The following is a 21104-nucleotide window of genomic DNA, read 5'->3' on the forward strand; positions in this document are numbered from 1 at the left end:
TAACCATCCAATTCAATCCTACTCAAGTCAATGAACATTCATCAAGCTACAACATAAATCACCAACATTTCTATAAAACACCAAAAAAAAAAACCAAGTGGGAAGGAAAAAAATGACTACAGATTATATAAAATACTTGGGAGTCTACCTTTCATGATATACACAAGAACTATATAAATACAACTACAATCTGTGTTCAGAAATAAAAATAGACCTAAAAATTTGGGAAAAATATCAATTGCTCATGGGTAAGTTGAGCCAATATAATAAAAATTACAATCCTACCTAAATCAATTTGCTTATTATTACAAAGAGGTGACAGATTTAAGGTACAGAAGGAGACATAAGTATTTTTGTATACAGCCATTGAGGGAATTTGTCTCACTTGGCTATGCATATGTTACAAGGAATTTGTTTTTTCTTTTCTTTTTCCTTTCGTTTCCTATATATCTATTATCTATCCATTCACCTATCTCCCTATCATCCATCCATCCATCTATCTATCCATCTATCCATCCATCCATCTATCTATCTATCCATCCATCATCCATCCATCCATCCATCCATCCATCCATCCATCCATCCATCCATCCATCCATCCATCCATCCATCCATCCATCCATCCATCTATCTATCTATCTATCTATCTATCTATCTATCTATCTATCTATCTATCTATCTATCTATCTATCTATCTATCTATCTATCTATCTATCTATCTATCTATCTATCTATCTATCTATCTACTATCTGTCGGTCTGTCGGTCTGTCTATTTATCTATCATCTCTCTCATTTCTCTGTCTCTCTGTGCGTCTGTCTTTGTCTTTCTGTCTCTGTCTCTGTCTCTGTCTCTGTCTCTGTCTCTGTCCTCCACTACCGCCCCCCCCCCCGCCCCATACAGTGCAAGGGGCGTTGACAGAAAGAAGAGAAGACATTTCTGATCATTTAAAATGGGGGGAGGAGGGGACTGTTACAAATGCACCTTCACATGGGGTCACTGCTTGATCAGTTCTACTGGTCTGTTTCACTTCTGCGTTACGGATCACCTAGTGGGTGCCCGGAGCAGACAGACCTTCTGGACCTGCCACGCCGCGTTACTGAGAACCCTGGACCCACGTTGTCAGCAGCTCTGGTCCGGAACCCCTCATTGGGATGTCACTCTTTTTTTCATCGCAAAGGAATCAAAGACACAAACGTCAGCTCCAGCAAATGCCCAAGAACCCTTTTGGACAGAAGAAGGTAGGAACGAAAGGCTCGTCCCCCCCCCCATCCCCCTCGCCCCTCTCCAATTTGTCCTTTCTGTACCTTGCTTGCATAGAGGTGTTTGCACGTTGCCGTCCTCGTTAGACTGTAAGCTCCTTGGGGGCAGGGCCTGTCTTTTGCCATTCTTTGTATCCCCAGAGCTCAGCACACCGCCTGGCACATAGTAGGTGCTTAATAAATGTTTATTGCCTAACCGAGTGACCGATCAACGAGTAGGGAGGGCACCCCAACGACGCCCCATTCGGAGCCGGGGACTCCTCCATCCTTGCACCAGGTCGCCATAGGAGCGCGATGAAGAAAGCGCTTCCCAAAGCGAACTTCGCTATACAGAGGGCAGGCGGTGTTCCGCTTGCGCCTGCCCAAGGACCCTGGCGCCGGCGCAGCAGCCGAGTAGCTTCCCGAAGAGTTCAGTTAGTAAGGAGAAATTTTTTTTCAAAAAGTAATTGTCAGAAGTGGGATTCGAACCCACGCCTCCAGGGGAGACTGCGACCTGAACGCAGCGCCTTAGACCGCTCGGCCATCCTGACTACGAAGAAAAAGAGTCTTTCTTCCTCTACTGGATAGTATTGCAAACTGGAGCTGCCTGTCAGAATTCTCGCTACCGTAAATACCTGGTGTGAAACTTTAAAAAATATCTGCCCAGACTGAATACGAAGGAGGGAGCCCCTTTGTCTATGTGTGGCCTCTAGGCTCTTTCCGTCATTTATGGTAAGGGATCCTCTACGCTAAAAGAGACCGGAGCTCAAGAGCCCAGCGACCCCTAGAGGCCGGGCAGGCTCCGCTGCTCTGTTAGCTCCTTCCTGCTTAAGCCCTCAGTTCTCCGCACCCATTTGGCTCTTTCCCGCTTCGGGGGCCATTAGGAAGGGCTGTGCCTGGGTGGTCTGGGTTGGGTGGAGGCGAGGAGTGAAGAGAGGTAGAGGCTCCGGGAACGCGACGATTTAGCTGCCTTGGATTCCTGCGTCTCAGCCGCCCTTCTCTGAGTCTGGGAAAGAGGGCCTCTGGCAGCAGCAGAGCACCTCTGCAGCTCCGAGCTCCCCGTGGCTCCCCATTACTTACAGAATTAAAGGCCAGGCTACTCCTGGTTTCCCACGCTGGTTTTAACCCACCTTTCCAGACTTATTTCAATCCATCAAGGGGGCAGTTACTGAGCTGCTGTGTGGGGCCAGGCAGCAGTGCTAGACACGGGAAATACAAACACAAAAGTAAAACAATCACTGCCCTCAATCTGTCCTCTCTTTCCCCCTCTCTCTCCATCCACCCACGCGCTCCCTCTATCTATCCATCATCCATCTTTCCATCCTCTCATCTATCTCCCCTCCTATCCACCCATCTCTTTCTCACTCCATCTCCTTTTTTCCAATGTCCTTTCCCCAGGAAAACCTGTCCCGTCAATCAAGGCTCAAATCAAATGAAGCCTCTTCCACGACGCCTTCTAGGATTCCTCCAGGAGAAAGTGATTTCTCCTTCCTTTGGGTGACCACAAAGAAGAGTTCAGTGGGTGTAGGCCACCCCAGAGGCGTATCTTTTATCAGTTGGAAGGGTAACTCCTCCTCCCCCCCACCTCCCCATCCCATCCACCTTTTCTTATCTTTCTCGTTTATGCTCAAATGTCCACTCTCCTCATCCCTCCTTTCCAATCACTTGTCAAGACTGGTCAATTCTACTTCCTCTACGTCTCCCGCAAGCCTGTCCTGTCCTCTCCGTTCCCCAGTTTCCATTCCTTTTTTGTCCAATCTGCTCTGCCTGCATCTCCCCAAGTAAGGGCTCGATCACGTGTGCTGCTGCCTAGCTCAAGAATCTTCAAAGGCTCCCACTTACCCAGGGACAAAAGGCACTTCAGCCAGACTTTCCCGGCTGGATGAAGGAAGCTTTTTCTTTCTCTGTTCCAGTACATTTGGCTTACCTGTTATTCACCGAACTCTTCCTTCCCCTCTCTGCCTTCTGTCATTTCCCAAGGGGACGCCTGTCTTCTTCCCCAGACTTGTGCTCTTGTTCTCCTTCCCCAGATTATTTTGGCTCTTCTAGAGAGTCCGGGAGTTGAGTAAACCCCCCCCGAGGGCAGGGATTGTTTCGGGTTTGTCTCAGCAATTCCAGAGTCTAGGACCTTCAGGCACCTGAAGGGCACATAGTAGGCGCTTAAGCATATATGCTTGTTGCCCTTTTCCCAGTGGGGGCACCGGCTGGTAAAAAGAGGGTGGGGTCAGAGGGGTGAGAGGTCCCCTTTCCTGATCCGGGTAAAGGGACGATATCCAGTGGATTCTTAATTTAGGAAAAACAAATATTCAGGAAAGCATAGCAAATTCTGTGCCGATCTCATCTAAACTTATTCCAAGTCGATATTTCAGCTGCGTTGGTGGTATAGTGGTGAGCATAGCTGCCTTCCAAGCAGTTGACCCGGGTTCGATTCCCGGCCAACGCAAGACTACATTTTAAAAAGTTTTAATTTTTTATGTCCAAAATAGAACTTAGTTTTAATTTTTAAATCTTATTCTAATGAAAGAGGAAAGAGAAAGAAAAGAGGGTGAAAGGAGGAGAGAAAAAAGGGAGGAGAAAAGGGGAGAGATGGGGGAAAGGGAAGGAGGGAGGAGAGAAGGAAGGATGGGGAGAAGGGAGGAGAGGGGGGAGAAGAGGAGAGGATAAGGAATGGGGGGAGAGACAGAAAGAGAGGAGAGAGACCTTCCTCATCCACCCCAGATTCACTTCTGTGTGCCCTTTCTTTTGGAACACCACTTCTCTTCCACCCCCGTCCCCCGTCCCCTCCTTCATCCTTCTTCCTTTCAAAGGGCCTGTGGGTCACCAGGTAACAGGTAGAGACTCTGTTGTTCATAGATTCACGTCTGATCTTTTCAGCTAGAAGCTTTGCCTTATAATTTTTATTAAAATTAGGAGAATAGACATGACATCAACCCTAGACAAAATTTAGGAGTATACAATGAAGATACAAATTCCTTGCCAATTCTACAACCTTCTGCAGATAGGAACTTTCTTTGTGTCTTCCTCGTTAGTATAGTGGTGAGTATCCCCGCCTGTCACGCGGGAGACCGGGGTTCGATTCCCCGACGGGGAGGCTACTTTACATTTTTCATCTCTGCGCTGCCTCCCAACTTGTTCAGAAAAATGTTTCTAGTTATAAGCATAGTTATCTCAGTCAACTTGGAATCGTCCTTAACCGGTCACGAAATGAGAAGGAGCAGGGATGTCTATTGCATTCCAGGCGGTTAAACTTCCGAAAATCCTAAGGAGACAATCAATCCACTTTAACCTAGGGGAATACTAGGGGCCCTTAGGTAGGTAGATAGCTGGGCTACTTCTAGAGCTGGGAACAACGCCTCTGCCCGCGTTCCTCTGGAGAGATGTGTGTGGCCTGGTGTGCAACTGATTACCACGAGGCATTACCACACTGGCCCAGGATCATTTTCTTCTAAGGATGCAAGAAAAGAGGAGAAGACCCCCCCCCCCAAACCTCCTTCAATGCGGTGCATTGCTTTTCTTACAACATAAAACAAAAATTTTTTCATGCCTAAACATTTTACAGTGGCTCCTGATTACCCACAGGATTAAATAGAAAATACATCGGCATTCAAAGACCTTCATGACCTGCCCCCTGCACCTTTCCAATCTTCTTCCACCTTGTTTCCCTCCGGGTACTGTGCCGTCCAGTGACTCTGGTCTTGGTTCCTATCATAAGACACTCTCCTCATTCTATCATATCATATCATATCATATCATATCATATCATATCATATCATATCATATCATATCATATCATATCGTATCGTATCGTATCGTATCGTATCCTATCGTATCGTATCGTATCGTATCGTATCGTATCGTATCGTATCGTATCGTATCATATCGTATCATCTCATATCTCATCTCATATCTATCACCTATCTACCTATCATTTTTTGTTTATTTATCAGTCATCTATCATCTATCAATCACCTATCTATCATCTATCTACCATTTATCATCTATTTATAAATCATCTATAAATCACCTATCATCTATCGATCAATCATTTATCAGTCGATCGACAGATCTATCAGTCTAATATGGTTTTTAAAAATGCATTTTTACTGGCTGTCCTGAATGCCTGGACTTTTTTCCCTCCTTTTCTCCACCCTGGCTTCTCTCACTAAAATCCAACCAAATCCCACCTTCTGACAGAAGCCTTTCCTGGTCCTCCTTCATGCTAGTGTCCTCCTTCCATACTGCACATATTTTGTCTGTATATAGTTGTTTTTCATGTTTCATCCAGTAGATTGTAAGCTCCTCGACAGTAGACAGGGATAGTTTTGGTGTTTGTCTTCTATGCCTCTTATGCATACTACCAGTGTGACCTTAAGCTAGTCAAAATAGTTTCTGAGGAACATTCCAATTCTGACTCCATGATCCCTGACAAGTGGTTTTCCAGCCTCTGCTTGTCCACCTCCAGTAAAGGAGAGCCCAGTACTTCCAGGTTACCAAAAGGTCAACTAAACACAGACTGTTTAATATATTCCATTGTAAAGGGCTGGATCTGGTTTGCTGTTCCCTGGTTTATTTTGAACAGACTGAAATTGGTTCCAATCTAGGCTGACACACAGAAGATACTCTCTGGGTCTGGGCATGTCTGTTGATTTTCCTGTTGACACCAACAACCTGCTTATTGACTTCTAGGCTCACTCTGATGTAGCCCAGATAAGGGTAATATTTGTCACCTAGTTTCCAAGTCAAAGCCCTTCCAAAAGCAGTAACAATATTTTCTTTAAAATCGTTGTGAAATGTGTATTTCACATGCTCACTTTTCACTATCACTTCTATGTGGGTCCCATGAGTCCAAGTGGAATAGACCCATAGGTGATAATGATGCCATGCTGACTGATTTGGGAGATGAAAGAGATCTCTTTCTCTGACCCCTACCTTCTTTTCCCATCATCAATTCTAGGGCTCAATTTATGCACAACACTGAAGCTGCATTCTTTTCATGCGAGTACCCAATCTGCTCATGATCACCTTCTCCAAAGGTATAGCAGAATGGAGATCTAACCCTCTGGCTGTCTCCTGGCAGTGGTGTTTATCTATCCTTCCCTGATGTGCCTTCTATGCCCCCCAGAGCCATTGCCTCTCTTGATAGGAAGATTTTGTCCGGGGCTCCTCATCTAAGGTTCTAATGTGGACATGTCAGCTGCTGAAAGGAGTAGAAAAAGAACTTTATGAGTGTAACACTGACAAAACCAGCTTGAGAAAAAATACAGCCCATCAGAGTTTTAAACATGTGTAGGGTAGAGACATGGACTATTCTGAAAGAACTGGAAAGACAAGAGTATAACTCAGAGGCTAAAGCTGTGACTGAAGGTAGGATTGCCTGGAAGGAACTTTTTTCCATTAACTCACCTACATAGGACTTTTCAGAGTTTGGAATCCTCTAAATGAGAACTCATACATCAGATACCTGTTTAAGGATTGTTGAGTTCATGCCTGAAAGAAAGATATAGATTTTGGAGTTTCACACTATAAGGTAGAAGAGATGAGTCACTAAACACAAGAAATACCTGATTTGAAGCATCGGTATCTGTGGACGAGAGAAGATGGGGAAAAGCTGAGCCCAGGAGTTAAAAGAAGATGAGAGAATACACAAGGTTGTGGGAGAAACTACTTATTGAATACAAATCACAAGAGCTGGGGGATAGCTGACAGGCAGGCTTTACAGCTGATTCAGGTAGTTATTTAATTGGAAGAGATCAGTGTAGCTTTAGGAGGTTCATTAGAAAACAGAAGAATCTTTTTTGTGTGGGGGGGGGCAGTGAGGGTTAAGTGACTTGCTCAGGGTCACACAGCTAATAAGTGTCTGAGGCCTAATTTGAACTCATATCCCCCTGAACCCAGGACCCATGCTTTATCCACTGCATCACCTAGCTGCCCCCAACAGAAGAATCTTTTGCAATTGATTGTCCTTTAGTTCCATCTACAGCCTGAGAGAAAACCACTCTAGGTGCCTGTGTTGCTTTTTAATGTCTCCTATAGCTTAAGAGAAGGTAAAGTCAAGTCAAGTTAAAAAAAAAGTAAAGCCCCACCAAAAAAAAAAAAAAAGAAAGAAAAAAAGAGAGAAGGTAAAGTAGAGGACTGAAAATAGTCTTTAAAGCTATTCTTATTTTTCTAGCACCTATGCTTATATTTTTTGCTAAAAAAAGTATAACACTTTGCCAGTACCCTGCCAAAAGTGATCATGTGCTAAAAGAACTCAACAATGTTTCAATAGCTCAAGAGTAGCAGATAAGTGGCTTTGTACAGTAGAAGAGCTATGAGGACCAGAAGGAAAACAGAGATCAGAGGAGTGGTTTTAGCCCTGCAGAAAACAAGTGATGCAAACAATTCCCTAAAGAGATTAAGGACATCAAGGCCTGCAGTACAGAATCATGAATTACCTCTGGCACATGGGCTTCATTACACTTGTGACTCTGTACCAAGTTTATATATGTGTGCCTTATTCCCTCCTCTACTTTCTTTTTTTTTTTTCCTCCTCTACTTTCAATAGATGTTGGCAAGTGATTGGCAAGTATTACCCAGGTTTGTGAATTTTGATTATTCCTGCTTTTGTCTTCTGGTGAGTAAATGTTATGATTATTCTTGCTTTTCCTTTAGTGTTAAATAAATGTTTCATGTTTAAGATTAGTCAATAGTGGCATTATAATTGCTTTATATAAATGAAGAGCACATTGGTTGGGGCTTATGAGATATAGGCATGTATACTTCTCACCAGAATTACTCCTAACACTTTGAGAATTGAGTAGTGTTATGGCCACAGCTGTACTGGTCTCCCATTGTGGAAAAACAAACAAATACAAAGAAACCCAGATAGGCCAGTTTGAATGCAGGTTGTAGTTAGTAAGCAACCCCAAAGAGAGGTGTGTGTGTGTGTGTGTGTGTGTGTGTCTGTAGGATTCTGGTGCCACAGAAATGCTATACTTAGGCTATACTCAAATGGCATGGTATCCAGTTCCTTCATCATCTTGGTGGCCTTCCTCTGGTCTTTTCATTTTCTTTCTTTTTTTTAAAAATTTTGTTTTGTTTTTTTTTGCAGGGCAATGAGGGTCAAGTGACTTGCCCAGGGCCATACAGCTACTGTCAAGTGTCTGAGGACAGATTTGAACTCAGGTCCTCCTGAATCCAGGGCCAGTGCTTTATCCACTGTGCCATCTTGCTGCCCTTTTCATTTTATTTCTAAAATATAACTCCTAAAATTACATATATAGTAATAATATGTCTGAACAGAACAAAATGCAGAAATACTTTTACCTTCCTAGTCTTATAGACTAAGCAACTTTTTTTTTTTTTGGTGAGGCAATTGGAGTTGTGACTTGCCCAGGGTCACACAGCTAGTAAAGTGTCAAGTGTCTGAGGCCAAATTTGAACTCAGGTAACCCTGAATCCAGGGCCGGTGCTTTATCCACTGTACCACCTAGCCACCCCTGCAACTTTTAATACAACCTAAGATCTTTTTCACTTTTTTTGACTACTATATCACATTGTTGACCACCAAAACTCAGATCTTATTTGCCTTCTTCGTTAAAACTTTCCCTTATCACAAATAAGTAAATTAAAACAAACATTTGACCATATTTGGAAAATATATACCTTATTCTACACCTATAGTTCCCTATCTCTTTAGGAGGCACATTTCACATTTGGTCTTCTGATATCATGAAACAATATGTCATTGATGAGAGATCTGTAGTCTTTTAATACTGTTTTTCTTCATAATTAGTGATTCTTGTGTAAATTATTATCCTAGATCAACTTATTTTGATCTGAATTAGCTCACATAAGTTTTTTTGCTCACATTTTTTTGGGTGGGGCAAAGAGGGTTAAGTGACTTGTCCAAAGTCACACACCTAGCTCACACAAGTCTTGAAAAATTTCTCTGAATTCTTCATATTCCCAATTTATTTTAGAGCCATTTATATACCATTATTTGTTCAGTCATTTCTTAGACACCCATTTTTCTTCCTTTTCTTTGCTGCTACAGGGAGTGTATTTCTGTGTAAAAAGGCCTTCTTTTGTTCTTTTAAGTTCTTGGCATATATACCTAGCATATATACTTCTTGGAGTATATGACTTCATTGGGTCAAATGATATATGTAATTTCCAAATTGTTTTTAGGAATACTTCCAATTTTTTTTTCCCAGAATGAGTGGATCAATTCACAGTTCAATGAACCAACAGTTCATTATTGTGCTTGTCTTCCCTTAGATTCTACAAAATCTATCACATTTGTCTCTTGTCATCTTTGGCAATTGGATGGGTGTTTGTACCTTTATTTCCATTTTCCTTATTAGTATTCAGTTGGAACATTATTTCAAAGGTTGTTGATGGCTTCCTTTTCTTCTTTTGAAAATTGTTCATATTTTTTGACCATTTATCTATTGGGCAATTGCTCTTATAAGAATGTTTGTACCAATTCCCTATACATCTTGGCTATCAGACGAAATATACAGAGATACATATTGCATACTAATAAAAACTCCAAATGGATACATGACTTAGACGTAAAAGATGAGATCATAAGAAAATCAGATGAACAAGGAAAAATATGTTTCAGATATGTGGATAGGGCAATAGTTCATAACTATATGCAAGCAATAGAGAAAATCACAGAAAAGGAAATGGATAATTTTGATTATATAAAATTGAAAAGTATTTGAACAAACAAATCTAATGCAGCAAAAGTTAGAAATGAAATGGGTGAGAAAAATGTTTGCAGTAAATGTCTCTGATAAAGTTCTCCTATTCAAGAAATATAAGGAATTGGTTCAAATTTACAAGACTAAGAACCATTCCCCAATGACCAAAGGACACAAACAGGCATTTTTTTCCTTTAAGTTTCTTTACCTTTACTTTTTAGGTTTTTAAAAAATTGTTCAGTATTTTATTATTTTCCAGTTACATATAAGGATAGTTTTCAACATTTGTTTTCATAGGATTTTTAGTTCCAAACTTCAGGCAATTTTCAAAAGAAGAAATTCAAACTATCAGCAATCTTATGAAAAAATGCTCTGAATCACCCAACAATTAGGCAAATGCAAATGAAAGCAACGCTCAGGTTCCATCTCACACCCTTCAGAATGGCAAATTTGGCAGAAGAAGTTGACAAATGTTCAGGAAAAACAGACACACTAATATATCTTTGGTGGGGTGGTGAATTGGCCCATACATCCTGGAAAGCAATTTAAAACCACACCCCCCAAATTATTAAAGTGTTCATTCTTTTTGCTCCACCTATGCCACTACTAGACATCGACCTTCAAAAAGATCAAAGAAAGAGGTTTCATATGTACAAAAATATTTATTGTAGCTCTTTTCGTGGTAGCCCCAATCCAGAAAGTAAAGGGGGCACCTACCTATTGGGGAATATGAATGTAACTAATATTGTAATGCCTTAAGAAATGACGAAATGGAAAGTTTCAATGGAAACTCATGTCTTTCATCTGATGCAGAGTAAAGTAAGAAGAACTTGGAGAAAAATTTACATTGTCTACAACACTATAGAGAAAAATATTAGATATTAGAAGATTGTTGTAGTATATGATTTAAGATGTTTGTCTAAACCTAATTTTTCCAAAGTACTTTATGGTTATCCTGGAAGTTTTTGCTGAATTGGGTGTCATTACTCTGGTAGTTAGTGTTCTGGTGTGTATGGAACACTTAGGTACTATGCAGTGGTTTCTGGCTCTTGCTTACTAAAAGAGTTCCATTGACTAACTTTTTAATTTTTTAAATAAAATCCAAACAGATATAATTAAAATTTTAGAGTATGTTTTAATATCCTGTATTGCCAATGATCCAAGACAATTCCAAAGGATCCATGATGCATCCAGAAAAAAGAAATGTGGAATCTGAATGCAGATTGAACCATATTGTTTCTACTTTTTTTGGGGGGGGGGAGGTTTTTCCCTTTTGTTCTGATTCTTCTTTCACAACATAACTAATGCAGAAATATGTTTAATGTGATTGTACATATATAACCTATATCAGATTGTTTTCTGTCTTGCGGAGGGGGGAGGGAAAGGAGGGAGGGAGAAAAATTTAGAACTTAAAATCTCATAAAAACAAATGTTGAAAACTATCTTTACATGTAACTGGAAAATAATAAAATACTTTTATGGTTAAAAAAAGGATCCTATATTGCTAAGTCCTTTTCATTCCTCCTTTTTGTTCTTTTGAAATATTTAACTTTCGATTCTTCCAGATTTCCTTCATTTTACAAATGCAAATGTACGTACCGAGGTTATGCAATGTAGCAGAAAGTGATAGTCAGCATTCTAAGCCAAGTCTCTTTTCTTCAATTAATTTTTTCAGTCCTTTCTTTTTTTCCTTTTTTTTTTTAAATCTAGGAACGAAACAAAGGTGGGTGGGGAAAGAGAAAAAGACAAAACTTTGGCCCGTACGGGGATCGAACCCGCGACCTTGGCGTTATTAGCACCACGCTCTAACCAACTGAGCTAACCGGCCACCCTGTTGGGGTTTGTTTTTAAAAAAAATAAAAGTACTTAAAACAAATATTCCAAGTTAGTTACAACTTTTCCACTTCCACCCAAAGAAAGACAATGGTCATTCATTCCTTCTCGGCACAAAATACTGTCCTTTCCAGCGCTCAGTGTCTCTGACCTAATACGTACCCTAGCACTAAGTTCCTTTCTTTGGAGAAGCAACTTCAGTTTCAAATAGATTAATTTCAAAGCACCACATTAGACTGAGAACTTTTTGAAGGCAGTGACCACGTCCAAAGTGAAAGTGTCAGACTTAGAAGGGGCCCGATTTCTCCCGCTCTTTGCGTGTCCAGTGCACTATCAAGTCACTGACATGCAGGGCTCAACATCTGCAAAGCACCTTAGGGCTCCTCCTTCAGCATGACAGCTGCTCAAGAATTACTTGGAATCACGGATCATCAAAACTGGATAAGAAAATTTCATCAAAACTGAATATGGAAAACTTTATCAAAACTGAACAGAAAACTTTACTGAAGGACCCATCTAGACTAACCTTTTATTTTGCAGAGAGACCAAGTGTTTTGACCATATTCACGCAGCTTTTAATTGCTTGAGCTTGGATGTTGGATCAGGGGAGGAGACTTTCCCAGACTGAGAAAATGCCTGGGTTGTTGGTTCAAGTTGGAGCAAAGCAATTTGCTCCCCTCTATGTTCAAGCCGTGGCTGCTGGGTGGAGAGTGGCCAGCAGGTGGCGCTGTCTCCTTGCAAACAGTCAGGCTCTGGCTCCGTGTTTAATAGGATTCAAATCGGGCATGGGGGTGAGAGTGGGTGGATCAGGTACCCTAAAAAGCCTATCTATGAACAACCAGAGTCCCTAATGGAAGCCAGGAGTTGGAGGATTGAAAACAACAGTCAAGAAAGGACAGTGCTTGCGAGTTTGTCCTCTATTTCTGAAATCAGGGACTGAGATTATTTTGGATGGAGGAAGCAGCGTCTCCTTGAACTATCATTTTAGAGCAAGAAGGGACTTTGGAGTTTATTTTGCAGGTACCTGGGGATCCAGAGCTATTGAGTGATTCCCTCCTTCCCTTCTCCCCTTTCTCAAGTCATACACCTAATTAATGGTAGAGCTAGAATGACATGATCAGCTTCTGACCGATTCTGTCTAAAACAGAAGTTAAGTAGGAGAAAGGCACTGGATGATGGGGTTTTTGGAGGTCCCAGAAAGGTCCTGGAAAATCTGGGTAGAGAAATAGTAAGGAGGAAGTTGAGGACCTGGGCCTTTCTTGGGGGTGTTTTCTGTGCTTCCTACAGAAACAGTCTTTTTTTTTTTTAATTGAATTCCAATCCCTCCCTTCCACTCCTCTGAGTCTGTAAGCAATCAGATACCGGTTATACATATGCAGTTATGTAAAAGATTAACATCTTAATCATTTTGTATAAGAAAAATCAAATAAAAGAAAAAATGAAAGTGAAAAATAACATGCTTCAGTCTGTGCTCCATCAACATCAGTTCTTTCTTTGGAGGTGGATAGTCTGCATCATCATTAGTCCTTTGGGATTGTATTGCTGAGAATAGTTAAGGCATTCACAGTTCTTCATCAAACAATATTGCTGTTATGGTGCACAACCTCTTGGTGCCTCTTGGGTCTGCTTACTTCATTATACATCAATCAATACATATGAGTCTTTCCAAACCCTTCTGAAATCATCCCAGCAACAGTCTTGCCTTGGGATTACCCCCAGGATCTCAGTCCAGAAGTCTGTGGTTTTGTAAAGAAACTCAGAGAGAGGAGTATAATGATTATGATGAGCCACGAATAAGATAATCTTTGTAAAGTGCTTTGAAAACCTTAATGTACTATATAAATGCTAATACTGATAACTATTATTTTTTTTATTTTTATTTTTTAGTGAGGCAATGGAGGTTAAGTGACTTGCCCAGGGTCACACAGCTAGTAAGTGTTAAGTGTCTGAGGCCAGATTTGAACCTAGGTACTCCTGACTCCAGGGCCAGTGCTCTATCCACCGCACCACTTATCTGCCCCAATAGCTATTATTTTAATAACGCCAATATAATACTATTTATTATTAATATAGACTTTAATAGCAATGAACATTAATTAAATATAATTAACATAATATCAATATTATAGTAATGATAACTATTATCATTATCTTCTTCCACTGAGTCAATATCCTTTGTAATCCTGTCGGTGGAACAGTGCCTGACCAGAAGTCAAGAAGAGTGGTCTTTTAAAATTCAAATCTAGCCTCAGATACTTACTGCTGTGTAACCTGGGGTAAGTCACTTAACCGTCTTTGCCTCAGTCTCCTCATCTGTAAAATGAGCTGGAGGAGGAATTGGCAAACCACTCTAATATCTTTGCCAAGAAAACCCCAAATGGGGTCATGAAGAGTTGGACATGACTAAACAAAAATAACAAATTTATTTTATACATTAAAAAACATTTCTCTGGGGCAGCTAGGTGGCACAGTGGATAGAGCACCGGCCCTGGAGTCAGGAGTACCTGAGTTCAAATCCGGCCTCAGACATTTAACACTTACTAGCTGTGTGACCCTGGGCAAGTCACTTAACCCCAATTGCCTCACTAAAAAAACAAACAAACAAACAAAAAAACCCATTACTCTGAAGAGGAGTACATAGGGTCCACCAGACTGTCATAGGGGTATGTGATACAAAAATGGTTAAGGACCCCTGCACTAAGGGGACCCAGCTCTGGGTTTAAGTGGACTTGAGGCAATTCTGGAAGATCCTGACTCCTAAAGAGAGAACATTTGGCTTTCTTCAGACTGTCTGGATCATTACAATCCCATCCCAGAGGAAAATTTTTAAAGTAGATTTAGCTCGTGGTTATGATCTCTCCCAATGGGATTTACAGGAATCCTTCTAGAAACATACTCAGTGCACTAAATAGATCTGGTATAGGACAGCTATTTATTCCTCTATCACAAAAGAAATACTTTAAAAAAAAAAAGACCCATGCAATAACCTTTGAATGATGTCCCGAGGGACATCCTGGGCTGGGTGCTTTGTACTGGAGGAATTCTACTCCCGATTGGTGAAGAGCATGCTGAGGACTACTCTTTGTAACTTCCAAAGGGATTTGAGAGGGTTGGGCGCACAGCCAACCTCCAGGGAGGTGGTTGAGAGAGAGACAGAGCTTCAGATATACATAGAAATTGGCTCTAATTTGTTCCTTAACCTCCAGGGCTTGCAACTCTGGAGACTGCTGAGCGTAGAACTTTCCTGGTTTGAGATGAGATCTTAACCTCACTCCCAGCTGAAGAGTTCATTTATTCTTTATTATTCTTAGGAATATTTTAATCTATAGAACTCCTTCAATTTCTGTTTGCTATTTTGCTTGGATAAATGGGTTTACTGTCTATCACTATTAGTAAAGGTCTTTTGTGTAACCAGTTTTTGGTGAGAAAGGGCTAGATTGCTAAGTGTAAGCTAAGGGTTAACCTCTCCTATAAGAGCGATCAGGGAAGTGGTTTTTGTTCTGAACTTATCATAACCCCCTAAGCTGGAGATATTTGAGTTGTAGCAGATAGAGTAAGTCTGACCTAGTGCCCTTCTTGGAGACCAGAGAGATCACCCAGTCTCAGTTGTCCAGAACTCCTCTCCTGCTCCTCTCCCTTAGGTGGAAAACTGGCTGGGCAGGTATGGTCATGCTCTCTGATTGGTGGCCAGACCATTTATCCATACCACTCATAAGTCCTATTTATTTAGACAGCCTGCACATATGATACTCAGAAGCAGGCACTGAAAAATACTTAAGACATGAAATAGCAACCCTTAGCTTATGTAGCACTCCTTTTCCTTTCTTTTCCTTTCTTTTCTTTTCTTTTCTTTTCTTTTCTTTTCTTTTCTTTTCTTTTCTTTTCTTTTCTTTTCCTTTCTTTTCTTTTCTTTTCTTTTCTTTTCTTTTCTTTTCTTTTCTTTTCTTTTCTTTTCTTTTCTTTTCTTTTCTTTTCTTTTCTTTTCTTTTCTTTTCTTTTCTTTTCTTTCCTTTTCCTTTCCTTTCCTTTCCTTTCCTTTCCTTTCCTTTCCTTTCCTTTCTTTTCTTTTCTTTTCTTTTCTTTTCTTTTCTTTTCTTTTCTTTTCTTTTCTTTTCTTTTCTTTTCTTCTCTTCTCTTTTCTTTTCTTTTCTTCTCTTTTCTTCTTTCTTTCTTTCTTTCTTTCTTTCTTTCTTTCTTTCTTTCTTTCTTTCTTTCTTTCTTTCTTTCTTTCTTTCTTTCTTTCTTTTTGTTTTTTTGGTAGGGCAATGAGGGTTAAGTGACTTGCCCAGGGTCACACAGCCTTTTCTTTCTTTTTAACACCCCCCCCCAAACCCGCACCCCAGTCAAGCTTTGAATGGGCCTGCTTCCAGACATGCATGGGGCCAATATGGTATGACTGCTTCAAATAAGCTAATGATGACTAAGAGGTTTGTTCTGCGTGGTGACAAAAAGTTCTAAAATTGACTGCTAAACCAGAACATTGTGGGTATACTAAGGGTATGGGGGGGGGGAGTCTCCTCCCCTCAGACATCTTCCTCTTTCCAGACTTTAAGTATAAGGATGACTCTGAGTTCTATCATGTCAGGTTTTGTGTGTGTGTGTGTGTGTGTGTGTGTGTGTGTGGTCTTACTCCTACCTGGCCACAAGCAGTGAATTCATGGAATCCTAGGTAAGTGTGGGCCTGGAATGAAGTCACCTTGAATTTGTGTCTTAATTCCTTTGGTCCAGGGCATTTTATGAGATCTCTAAAGATAGCTGGTCTTTTTTCCTGCCCAGGCACTGAATTATCAGGATCTTAACTACCAGAGCATCTACAGTGACCACAGCAGCAAATCAGATTGGGCAAAAGGAAGGAAGAAAGCACCTATTTGGCATCAATCAGGCTGTGCTCTCAGTGGAAAAGTGAAATGTAAAATTGGTGATTTCATCTGCAAAGGAACATTTATAAGACTACAGTGAGATTTGAATATTAGTCACTCCACTGATTGTAACCATGATGTGATTCTTTATTAGCATTTCCTTTTCTGTGGTGGAATAAATCTGCCTGTTGTCATAGCTGGTTTTTGTTTGTAATCTGGGTCCCTTTTTTATTCTCCCTCTCTTCCCCCACCTTGCTTGGGGAGCGTGTCTGGGAGAATCCTTTAGACTAAAGCTCAAAATATAATTGTTCCTCAGGAATCTGAGCTAAGAATAGAAACGAAGCCTGAGAATTTTAGTTTTCCTACAAAACAAGGGCAAGCTCTGAGCAGGGCAAAGGAAAGGGGTTAGCTAGCAATGGTTGTTAGTCCCTATGGCTACAGCCTAGTGGTGCTCACTTAACCAGTGTACTAGCTGTATAATATTGTTTTGTTTTTGTCAGGGCAACCAGGGTTAAGTGACTTGCCCAGGGTCACACAGCTAGTAAGTGTCAGGTGTCTGAGATCACATTTGAACTCAGATCCTCCTGAGTCCAGGGCTGGTGCTTTATCTACTGTGCCACCTAGCTGCTCCTGGCATATAATATTTTTAAAATTAAAAACATTTTAATTTATGGAATAAAACAAGCATTTCCATAACATAGTATAATAAAAAAAAGATAATTGGTCATGAAAGGGCAAATCTTTTATGTACAACTTGCTATTCCTTTTAAATATATAATAAAGTTATCATGTAAATTTATTTTTCCTTTTTTTCTCCCCTCTCTGCCATCCCCTACCCTAGAAATGGCTACCACTAGACACACATGTGTATGTATATAAAATTATTCCATACATCTGTTTATCAATTTTTTCTCTGGATGCAGATAATGTCTTTCTTCATATTCCTTTATAGTTAATTTTGGTATATCATAGTAAATAGTACACAGTATATAATAGTCAAAATGTCATTTGCTCAGTGATTCTTAAAACAATATTGCTGTTACTGTATACAATGTTCTCTTGGTTTTACTCATTTCCCTCTTCATTATTTCATACAAGTCTTTTCATGTTTTTCTTTTCTTTTTTTTGGTGAGGCAGTTGGGAGTAAGTGACTTGCCCAGGGTCACACAGCTAGTAACTGTCAAGTGTCAGAGACTGGATTTGAACTCAGGTCCTCCTGAATCCAGGGCCAGTGCTTTATCCACTATGCCACCTAGCTGCCCCTTTCATGTTTTTCTAAGATCACTGAGTTCATAATTTCTTAAAGTCCAGTAGTATTCCATCACAATCATATACCACAAGTATATGAACAAGTTGGGGTAGACATATGCCACATGAAACATTAAACGCCACATTAAACATGAAACACTTCATGGAACCATTGGAAAGGCATCTTCACCTCCATTGTGGACTCTGAGCCATTCGCTCTAGGTCATATCTTTTGGCAAACCAAGAGACATCTTGGGCTCACCCTCTTGAAGGACTCAGAAAGTTTTTTCAGTGGTCATCTTCTGATGGACCATCAACACCCAGACTCAAGAGAAAACCTTGATACCCCTTCATTGAAGTCCAAAGAAAGCCTCAAAGAGTCTCTCCATGCTCAGAAATATGGGAGAGTGTGTGATAGGTGAAGAAATTCCTCTTTTTAAAGCCTGCTTAGTGGGCAGTTCTGCCTGCTCAGTGACCATTTCTCTGATGCAGGCCTCTTCTCTGAACCCCACTCTCAGAGTTTGGGAACCAAGGGATCAGTAAGGGCATTTGTGCATTATACCAAAGTAAAAGTCATTCAGTGCTGAGCCAGACAGAGCACACATGTCTCCAGAAAACATTAGGAATCAGCCAGGAAATATCTGTTTATGCTCTTTAAAATCCACTAGGAAGGAAGAGCATATATGAGCATCTTCTGTGTGTGTGTGTGTGAGAGAGAGAGAGAGCATCTTCTAAGGATTGGGAACATTGCTGGCCAGTCTCTCCATTATACATATATATGCAGTTCAGCTCAGTGCCATACATATTCCACAGGAGTGCTCCAATCTAAGCTCCTGCTAACTCACCTTAATATAAATCTTTTTTTTTTTCAGGGCAATGAGGGTTAAGTGACCTGTCCAGGGTCACACAGCTAGTGTCAAGTGTCTGAGGTCAGATTTGAACTCAGTTCCTCCTGAATCCAGGGCTGGTGCTTTATCCACTGCACCACCTAGCTGCCCCTTAATATAGGTCTTTAGGGTTTGTAAAGTATATACATTTTATAGATGCAGAAACTGAGTTTCAGGAGGGTAAATAACTTGCTTATGGTCACATCACTAGTAAGTTTCAGAGATGGGATCCAAGCTCAGATTTCTCTCCAAATCTGGGGTTCTCACCACTGTGGGATCAGGAACTTATAAAGTGATATGAGAGTCCTAAAGGAGAGAAAGAAATGTTGCTGGTGTGGCTACTGGAAAAAAAATCTTACAAGAGGTAAGCATAGGGGGCAGCTAGGTGGTGCAGAGGATAAAGCACCAGCCCTGGATTCAGGAGGACCTGAGTTTGAATGTGACCTCAGACATTTGACAGTTACTAGCTGTGTGACCCTGGGCAAGTCACTTAACCCTAATTGTCCTGCAAAACCCCCCAAAAAACAACCCCCCCAAAACCCAATAGGTAAGCATCAGAAAAGAAGTCATGATGGGGAGAGGGAATGTAGATGTTTGGGTCAGTGTATACAACTGTGCATGTCTTTGATTAACATCACTATGTGTATGTATAATAAATAATGTATAATCCTTAGAGGATGCTCATATTCGTCCTTCCTGGTGGGTTACACGGAGCATGGGAAGATATTTCCTGCCTTATTCTAATTCAACATATGAAGCTTTGTTTACAGGCAAACGTGACTGAGAGGGTGGTTTTCTGTGAAGCTAAACATTTTCTAATTGTCTGTTGAGCTAATAGGACTCAGGATTCAGGAGAGCTGAAAGTGAATTGACTTCTTCCACAAAAGGGATGACTCACCATCTCTCACTCTACCTATGTCACCTTGGGCAAGTCACTTGACCTTTGGGCCCTCAGTTTTCTCATCTGTAAATCAGGGATAATAATACTGATCAAACAGATAACATAGGTAAAGTGCTTTGCAGACCTTAAGACACTATATAAATGTTAGTTATGAATAATAATTGTCCTAGCTCCTTCCTAAAATGATCTTTTATGTATCTGTCTACATGCTGTATCCCTCTAGGAGAATATAATCTGAGGTGTCTCTTAGGTGTGTGAACTGGCTATGAATCATCAATCACACAGAATGAATGTGATGTAATTGGGGGAGAGAAGCAAGCAAGGAATTCATGCTTTATCAGAATTAGCTTTATCAAAGGAACTTGAAGTGGCTTTATGAGACATCACCTAGGCTGGACCTGAACAAAAGGTAGTGTTTATATATAAGGAGATGTTATCAATGCTAGAACAAAGTTCTCAATAAGGAGTGAAATTGGCAAGACATGGGGCATACCCACTGGGTGAGGAAAGTATCTTCTAAACTCTAGAACATTATTGAAATTTGTTATTATTTTTCTGTAGTGGAAAGAACAGCTCTGGAGTCTTTTAATCTTACCTCTGGAACTTTGTGACCTTAGACAGATTCCAAGTCTCACTTTCCCCACCCTGAGAGGAAGCTGACCTAAATGACCTCTAGAACTAGTATCCTATGTAGAATCCTTCATAGGACCCTATGTAGGACCTCATCTAGAATTAGGATCTTATTTCATCAGTCATAATCAATCCCCAAACCTCAGGGATTTAAGTGCTTTCTCTTCCTCACTGTCCACATTTCTGTGAATTCTACCATTGCAATAGATTTCAGGTGTTTCTCCCTTCCGCTCTCCCCCCACCCCCCCATTCCTACTTGGCCTTCATTCACCCACACACCCCACACACGACACATCAACTTTTTAGCTGCCCATTTAGGGGAAGGACCCTGCCTTAATTATCTTTGCATCTCCCCCAGGGCTTAGTGTGAACTTACTAAATGGTTCATGAACGCATCCATCTTCTTCAGTTAAAAGTAATTTCTCTTTCCTTGGACTTTTTATAGCATCTCATAAACTCTCCTATTCACTTGACATTTTCATATTGAAATAAAAACCAACCAACCGACCAACCTAATTTTAGGCTTCACGTATTAAAAGAAACACGCTGTCCGGGACTAGGACAGGGATGGGTTGTGCTACACTTGAACCTGGTTAGATCCCATTAGGCAAGTCTACATCCATGTAAGAGATGAGAAAACTGAGGCAGTCACACAGTTAATGAGTGACGCTGGATATAAAGGCACACTGCATAGATTCCCTCTAAGTCACACAGCATAACATATAGCATAACACATAGAGCTGTGGGAGAGGAACATGTGAGAGTGAGAATTTAACCGGATAGGGAAAGTCCTCTGTTCATGGATACGTATTGACG

The 21104-nt window shown here is 40.8% G+C and overlaps 1 long non-coding RNA gene and 4 other non-coding genes across 6 annotated transcripts in view; 2 read left to right on the plus strand and 3 right to left on the minus strand.

The window, feature by feature from the left end:
• Window positions 1-3423, minus strand: part of LOC122754029 — a 36783-nt gene extending 33360 nt beyond the window's left edge. For both annotated transcript variants that reach the window (XR_006356320.1, XR_006356321.1), the window contains exons 1-2: window positions 3168-3423; window positions 1307-2439 (exon numbers count right to left, since the gene is read on the minus strand). This is a non-coding gene — a long non-coding RNA (uncharacterized LOC122754029). The remainder of the gene's footprint in view (window positions 1-1306; window positions 2440-3167) is intronic.
• Window positions 1709-1791, minus strand: TRNAL-CAG. Its single transcript has one exon. It is a non-coding gene; the product is annotated as a tRNA-Leu (tRNA).
• Window positions 3424-3611: 188 nt separating the features above from the next.
• On the plus strand, window positions 3612-3683 carry TRNAG-UCC. Its single transcript has one exon. It is a non-coding gene; the product is annotated as a tRNA-Gly (tRNA).
• A 576-nt stretch (window positions 3684-4259) lies between these two features.
• TRNAD-GUC lies at window positions 4260-4331 on the plus strand. The gene has a single exon. It is a non-coding gene; the product is annotated as a tRNA-Asp (tRNA).
• A 7353-nt stretch (window positions 4332-11684) lies between these two features.
• Window positions 11685-11758, minus strand: TRNAI-AAU. Its single transcript has one exon. It is a non-coding gene; the product is annotated as a tRNA-Ile (tRNA).
• Between the last annotated feature and the right edge of the window lie 9346 nt (window positions 11759-21104).

This window comes from Dromiciops gliroides, chromosome 4, assembly GCF_019393635.1.
Source record: "Dromiciops gliroides isolate mDroGli1 chromosome 4, mDroGli1.pri, whole genome shotgun sequence".
NCBI lineage: Eukaryota > Metazoa > Chordata > Mammalia > Microbiotheria > Microbiotheriidae > Dromiciops > Dromiciops gliroides.